Genomic DNA, 8,779 nt, shown 5'->3' on the forward strand with positions numbered 1-8,779 from the left:
GAGCCACCGCGCCCGGCCCAGTACTGTTTTATTTTTAGTGATACATATAAACAGAGAGTGAAGAGGAGATGCTCCACACCTCTTGGGGAATACGGGATTGCTTCAGTGGAGGCCTGAAGGTGGTACTTCAATAGATTTTGGATTTGTGAGCTTGAGAAACAGCACCTTTAGGGCTAATATAGCTCAGTCCTGATGGACAACGAATAAGCAGGAATGGGAGGCACCTTTAAGAGGCTTCAGAGGAGGAGATATCAACAAGGGATCACAGAGCAGAGCAAAATCCACACTGCATGTTTTTAGAATGGACTATGTAAGAATACAAGTGATCTATTCTGAAAAACTTCCAGGAATAACAATGAAATTTAGAAGAGGGCTGGATGTCCTGCTCTGGCAGGCAAAGCCTAGAGCTATCAAAATATAAGACCTAAGAAAATCCAGGGTGTACAATTATTTTCAATCAAGATTTATTTCTTATATCATTAACCAAAGTTAAGATAATCACCTGCTGGATTTTTTTTTCTTTTTTGACATTTGAAGTTTTTAAATAAATGCTTTTCATAATATTTATATTTAAAATTCCCATTTTAGAAATGACAAAAGCAAAGCTTAGAAAATAGGATTGGTCAGTCTCTAAATTTCTTCTAGATATGACATTCTCCATTTATAAAGTTCTACCCAGGTATAAATGCATTATCCTCATATCTGCACTACCCATGGGAGAACTGAGACATCACAAACTGCAAGAGAAGACTTGACAGTTTAGCTTAGATTCGTCTTGGCAAATCAAGCCCACATTTGAACACACTTTAGAATTGAATTGAGACTTTCTTTTCCCCAAATACTCATTGAAATATCTAATCAGCAAAATAAACGGGTTTTACCAAATGTTCAGAGATTACAAACTGTATTTAGCACTCATCAACAAATTAAAACATTTCTCTGGGATCTCTCTCTCAGCACCTTACCAAAGATATATTCTTGCACTGAGATTCGTCTGATTCTTTGCATTCATTATGTGCTTTTTCAACTTAGAAGTTAATTTCAGGGGATTGATGTTGAGGTCATTATTTATAATATGGTGACTCACATTCCCATGGAGGCAGCTGTAAGAAATTTGTCTAAAGGTAGACTAGCCCAGGTCAAAACTGTTAAAATCCAATTTTTTTCATCTGAAATTTAAAAAGCAATGGCCCACCCATACCTAATCTAGTTGTCAAATATGCAGACATATATGGAGATATATATACAGGTAAGACATAGCATACAATCCAGTCCAATTCATAAATGTATTCAGAGATTTCTAAATAAGAAAGATGCTATCTTAATGTCTGTCGGGACTGCTGAGGCTGAGGTAGACATTCTTTAGGCTCCTAAGAATTATACAATGTGAAGGTGGTATGTGTGTGACAGAGGTGTAGAAAATATAGTTATACAAAATTATGTTATTAGATAGAGATGAATAAATGTCATCAAAGAAACAGGCTCTCTTGAAATGGATAAACCAGAAAATATATAAACAGTTGAGGAAATCCAAAAGACTTCATGGAGTATTTATTATTGTGATGAAGTTCTAAATCATTTGTAATATTTGAATCATCAGAAATTTTGGAAAAACACAGGACTGTAATTCTTAATAGTATTAGCTAAGGCATAAATACAAGAATGTGTGGACAAGTTCAGGGGAAGCATTTAGATCAATTTGAATGTCACCTGGAAAATAAGTTGGGACCATAATGTTGATTATTATGGTGAGTGACATGAGATAAATTCAGACTACACATGGGAACCAATGGAGAGCTTTGGAACAATATGATCTGCACCTGAGAAAGATGATTCTGGCTATGGTGTAATTCTGTTAGATGAGATAAAGACAAGGAGATTAAATGAGAAATGTTTTTACACATATTATTTCATTGACACTAGAATTTATCACAGTCAATGTTTTTCTTGTTCCCACATGGTTCGACAACTTCCTAGATTGCTCATAATAAGGAAAATAAATTAATATAAAGTATTGAGCATTTAATAATAAGAAATTAAAATAAATCTGACTATAGCCATTTCTATGACTTGGTGAATTCTTAAGTAGTCATAAAATGTAGTGTTTTATGTTTCTAATCTGATAGTACCATTAACATTCAGAAAACACAGTAGTAAAATTTTTGAAATAGATTTGGTAGCTCATGAACTAGAAGAGACAAATTTATAATTAGGATTTTATAGATACTGATCAATAGCCTTGAAATCTTTTCATCATTTGTCACCAAATACTCTTAAAATACTCTTAGATATAATTAGGATTTCAAATGGATCAGGAAAAACATAAAACAGTTGTCCCTCTTGTCAAATATTTCAAATTATGGTAAAAATGTTAAGGGAATACATAATCATGCTCAGAAATAGAAGGGAAAATTTCAGGGCAAAAGAAACTGTGAGATAGCCCTGGGTGATTAAAGAGGACTGGATTGAAGAAGAATTGGCAATTCATAAGCATGCAGGTGTCTTTCAGGAGTTTCATTTTTAAAAGCTGACAGTAGTGTAATTTAATAAAAAGAAATATTATTCAAAGTGGATAGAGAGATATATGGAAAGTGGTAGTAAGAATACAGATTAGTAAATTTTACAGACTTAATAAAGCATTACTTGTTTAGAGAAAGGATTTCTTCTTGCCATCTAAGACAAAAAAATATTATTGCATGAACATGTGAGAGGAGGTGGAGACTCAGGGTAGAAGTATAGCGATATTGATTAAAACGAATTTTATTGGAAAATATTAACTTCACTACAAGTGCAACGTTAAAATACTTGCAAGAATAGAAATCAAACAATGTTTAAACCAATATAGAAGAATGGAATAAAAGAAATTTAATACATCCAAGCAAAGGCAGAAAAATGGACAAAGATAGAGAAGGCATGATAAATGAAAAGACTAAGAAAAAAAGAATGAGTCCAAAAATGTTGGTAATTATAATAACTGTGACTAGGCTAAATGAATCTACTAAAATTTTCAGAGTAATAAAAACAAAGCGAATCAAATCTTGCCACTTTTTGTTTACAAAAGACATTGTTCAAATAATAATAAAAAAAAAATCATGTAACTACTCATATAGTTCTTACCACAGGCCAGGTACAATTCCAGGAAGTAGACATTATTGTTTATGTTATAGACAAAGTAACTGGAGCACAGAGAGGTTAGTCACCTTGCTCTATCTCACACAGGTAGTAAGTAGCAGAGCCAGGATTAGAACGAAGGTAGTTTGGCTTTAGAATCTTGTGTTTAATTTATTTAAAACATAAATTGGTAAAAATAGTAAAAAATAAGCTTGTGCAGTAATATTATCACAGAAGATAAGATTTAAGGCAAAAACCTCAATAAAGGACAAAGGAACATATTTTGTCAGTTATAAACATAATTCACCAGTAAGATATAAATCATGAAGCAAGTATGCATATGGCAATATTGCTTTAAAATGTACAGAGACAAACTAACACAACCTCAAAAGGAAGAGTCAGTCCCACAATCAAACTGTAAGAATTTAATACATTTCTTTAAAAAACTGAGATATCAGATAGAAATAGAAAATGAGGTATTCTGAACTGGATATGGACTAGGCTATATTGCATATGTTAGAGTTCATTACTCTCAAAATATCTGCTGCCTTCCTTACCAGTTCTTTCCTACTAGGCTCATCCTAATAGAACTATAATCCTTCTATCCCACTGACACCAAGCTTGGCTATGTGCATGCTCTTTGGCCAAAGCAATAGAGTGGATGTGGCACGTGCTGCTGCTTCTGGGCGCAAGTTTTAAGAGTCATTTGTGCATACCACCAGCTCTGTTTTTCCCTATGCCATGGGATCAGCAATGTCTCAGAGGGACTACTCCTTCATCCTGGGTCCAAGATGAAAATGCAAAGCCAAATCCATAGGCTAACCCACATGAGTAATAGGTGAGCCTTTGCTGCTAAAGACCACCACAATTTTGGGGCTACTTGTTGTAACAGCACACATTGGCCCAAGGCAATTGATGATACATTGCACTAGCAAATAATCCCCGAATTTCAGAGCTTAAAAAATGAATTTTTTCTCATTCATGCTATGTGTTCCAATGTCTCAGCAGGGTGCTCTGCTCTGCACAGTTAATACTTGGGGAATCAGGCTGAGAGAGGCTCCACCATTTTGTTGTTGTGGTGGTTGTTATTTTAAGAGATAGTGTCTCACTTTGTGTCCCAGGCTGGAGGGCAGTGGTGTGATCATAGCTCATTGCTATTGTGAACTCCTGAGCTCAAGCGATCCTCCTGCTTTGGTTTCCTGAATTGCTGGGATTACAGGCATGATCACCACACCTTGCCCTCCACCATCTTTGGATGCTGCAGTCTCAAAGTGGAGCCCCAGGGACCACAGAAACAGTGGAAGACAGCACAGAGAATTGGACACTAGCTATTTTGTTACCATGAAGAGGAACACATGTCACTTCCACTTACATTTTAGTCTCACAAGCAAGTAACTGGGTCATGGCTGAGTTTAAGGGGGTAGGGAAATAAAATCTTCCAGTGTGTCAAGGAGTGAAGACTTGGAAATATTGATGAGAATATCGATACCAATGCATTGCTCACCAAACTCAACAAGTGCAGAATACGTATTTTCAAATACACATGAAAATTTGAGAAATTTGAGCACATAGCATGAAGAAAAAGAATCTCAACAAATTCCAAAATATTGGTATCATATAAACCAAACATCAGAGATGTCTGATGAGATATAATTAGAAATCACCCCACGAAAGATAGCTTTAAAATACCGTATTTTAAAACTCTGTTTTGTATAGTTAAAAAATTGAAGAGCAAAGTGAAGATGAAAGTTAAATACTTAGAAAAGTGAACAAGGGATGTAATACACATAAAAATATTTTATATGTGTATGTGTAGAATAGAAACAAAGATGAAAATTAACAAATACCTAGAAAAGTAAACAAGGGATGTAATGTACATTAAATTTTTAGAATATAAACAATGCAATGCTCAGGAAAAACTATGTCATATTAAATCATTTTTTAACTAATGGGAAAATAAATGATAATCCTTTAATTAAAAAATATATTAAAATAAACTAAAAGACAAAAATTATAAAGAAAAATTAAAAATTAAGCAAATGGACATAAAATACGAGTATATAAACAGAATCAACTTTATAAAAGATTAATAAATTCTTGAGAAGTATGCTGAAGGAAAATAAAAATAATAACACATGTAAACAGTAGCAAAAATGGAAATGTGATTTAAGAAGAGACAACGGGCAGGGCACAGTGACTCATGCCTGTAATCCCACCACTTTGGGAGGCTGAGGCAGGAGGATCACTTAAGGCCAGGATTTTGAGAACAGCCTGGGCAACATAGCAAGACCCTATCCCTATTTATTTTTAATGGTACAAGCAATCTTTCTATTCTCCTTGGATCATTTCTTTAAGATGAATGTATGTGATACTCAAAGATTTACCACTCAAAACACACCACTCATCATTTATAGATGAATTCTGTATAATGACATCAAAAAAAGAAGGAATAGATAATTCATTTTTTTACAGTTGTTCTAGAAAATTTAAAAAGATGTATATAAAGATAAATTGCTACCCAACTCACTTTGCAAGCTAGCATAACCTTGATATGGAAACAAAAATTAAAATTAAAATGTAGGACAGAATAACTTAAAATTTATTGCAGACAACATAATCATCTGCCTTGAAACTTCAACAGAATCAATTGAAAAAAAAAAAACTATATTGGAAGTAAGACATGGCCAGATGCATAATCAGTACATACAAGCCATTACCTTTGCATACTCCTGAAAGAACAAATTCAAAATTGTAGCAAGGAAAAAAAAAGATTCTATTTACTGAAGCTACAAAAATGTCAAAATATCTTGAAATTAACTTAACAAAAATGTATTAAGCCTTTATTCCATATGGAGACAATATTAAATTGATTGAAGGAATTAAGAGATCTTAATAAAAGGAAAAAAGTCAGAGTTCAATATTCAATATTATGATAGAAGGAGCACTTCAAATCAGTGGGGAAACAAATTATTCGATAAGTGTTTCTAGGAAAATGTAAAATGTTATAAAAAGTAGATCCTCACATCACACCCTTCAAAACAACGAATTCCACAGGGAATAAAGACACAAATGCATATACAAAACAAATCTTTTAAACCTTCTGAAAGAAAATATTAAAAACAAGTCATAGAAAGCAAGAACCATAAAGAATACAAAATGGAAATATTTTTATTCAGAGGAGGATTTACTTTAATGCTGATGATGTTTAAAATTTAACAACGCCCTTCGGGGGCCACTAGGGACCTTAAATGTTCCCCAGGAGTCAGATATTTATGTGAGATGGTTACAATCAGCACTGGGCAAATCCAGCCCACTGTTTCTCTAAATAAAGTTTTATTAGAACACAACACACTTGCTCATTTTCATATTATCTGTGATGTTTTGGTGCTACAATGACAGAGTTGAATAGCTCTTACAAAGGACTTAGGTTCCCCGAATTTAAAATACTTACTCTCTGGCCCTTTATAGAAAAAGTTTGCCAACCCCTCATTTACATCCCTCTCTCCTTCCACTCAAACTTTCCTTTTGTCACATTTGCTGCCATATCAGGAGGCACTGAATTTGTCAGGAACACTTTCTGGGGTTTGGCTAAAGTAGTGTTGAAAGGAGGATGTTGTTAGGAGTTAGGCTAGAGTTAATTGGCATTTATTTAGAGGATTTGCAATAACTCGTGTGCATGGAAACAAAGCATTTTGGAAATTACAGAGCCAGAGCTAGCTTATGGAAAATTCTCGCGGGTATCAGAGACATTACAGAGGATTTGGTTTTCATCAATGCCTAGTCAAAATAGAAGTTCTCTCCTGTTGGAAATGTACTTATTAATGCAGCATATATAATTATAAACTTGCCGTGCTTATTTTACCTTCTTAGGAATTGGATTAAATAAAATTTATCAGGATTCCTGTGCTTATAGAGCCCAAGTTCATAACAGTTCTCTAGACAGTGAGTTTATTTGTGATTAAAATCTCTGGTTTTATGAATCTCAACTTTCAGTAATACAATACAAATTTTAACTAATAAAGCTATAGAAAAGATTAAATTATCTTTCTATCTTCTTGCTATAAAATGTTATAAAATATTTGATATATGAAAATATCAATAAGATTTTGTGATATTTTTATTTAAAATCTATTTAATATTTTTAGTTTTTTCCTCATTAAAAATGTTACATTTTACCTAAAATTCCTTTTATAGTTATGTATTTTTTCCTAAAGACAGCCCTGGAGATTGCATAACATTTGTGTCCTTACAAATCCTGGTTCTAACCTTCTATGTGGCAAAAAAAAATTATTCTATAAACTAGGATAAAAGGCAAATGGTAAACTTTGAAAACCTATTTGCACATGCACAGCAGGTTTAGTATCAAAGTATCCAGACTAATTTATAAAAACAAAACAAACATTTTTTAAAACCCTTCCAAATAATTAGCTTTAAAAATTATTTCATAACTTTCATCATCATAGGCAGGAAAAAAAACAAAAAACAAAACCGGGAAACCTTACCCAGACTGGCTTAAACAATAAGAAGTTCAACGTACACTGAACTTCCAATATACTTTTATTATACTTTGAGTAGTATTATTCTCTTTTCCTGTAATTTCCAACACTGAAGTTTGTTTTCTTCATAGGCTCAAACGATTGCCAAGATTACCTGGAGTTACACGAATCCTTATTAACATCTCACCACATAAATATTCTGAACTTTGTACTAACTGGGACACCCATGAATCAATTATTCCTGTGCACAGGAAACTAACAGGTAGTCATTGGTTTGAATCTGTGTTACTTGGACCAATTACTGTAGGAAGGAGGATGGGATTACCCTAATTGGTTTATGATAATCACCTTGAATAGGTGCTTTACTGGGTATTGTGGAGACCATAAAAACAAACGAGATAATTGACAAAGGATATAGACAGATAATTCTCCAGAAAGAAATACATTCTGTAAACTTCAACACAAAGCTTGGAGACAGGCACATAGTGGTTTATAATACTATTCTGTTCACTTTTGGAAATATTAAAAAATTTCCAAAATGAAACATGATTTTAAAATTTCCAGGGCCGGGCGCGGTGGCTCAAGCCTGTAATTCCAGCACTTTGGGAGGCCGAGATGGGCGGATCACAAGGTCAGGAGATCGAGACCATCCTGGCTAACACGGTGAAACCCCGTCTCTACTAAAAAATACAAAAAACTAGCCGGGCAAGGTGGCGGGCGCCTGTAGTCCCAGCTACTTGGGAGGCTGAGGCAGGAGAATGGCGTGAACCCGGGAGGCGGAGCTTGCAGTGAGCTGAGATCCGGCCACTGCACTCCAGCCTGGGCGACAGAGCGAGACTCCGTCTCAAAAAAAAAAAAAATAAAAAAAATAAAAAATAAAATAAAATAAAATAAAATTTCCCACCATGCTTGTGAATTTGTCTACTTTTTTTTTTTTTTTAACAATTTTTGTTTTATGTATTTTGAAGATATGGTATTAAATACATACAAATTTAGATCTGTAATGTCCTTATGATGAATTGAGTCTTTTATTATATTATGACTTGCTTTTCTCCAGTAATAGTTTTGGGCTTGAAGTCTATTTTATCAAACATTAATGTAATTTCACAACACATTTTTTTTGCCGGAATTTTTCTGGTATTTCTTTTCCATCATATGACTTAATTCTTCTG

The sequence above is a fragment of the Macaca fascicularis genome, chromosome 8 (assembly GCF_037993035.2).
Source record: "Macaca fascicularis isolate 582-1 chromosome 8, T2T-MFA8v1.1".
Taxonomy (NCBI): domain Eukaryota; kingdom Metazoa; phylum Chordata; class Mammalia; order Primates; family Cercopithecidae; genus Macaca; species Macaca fascicularis.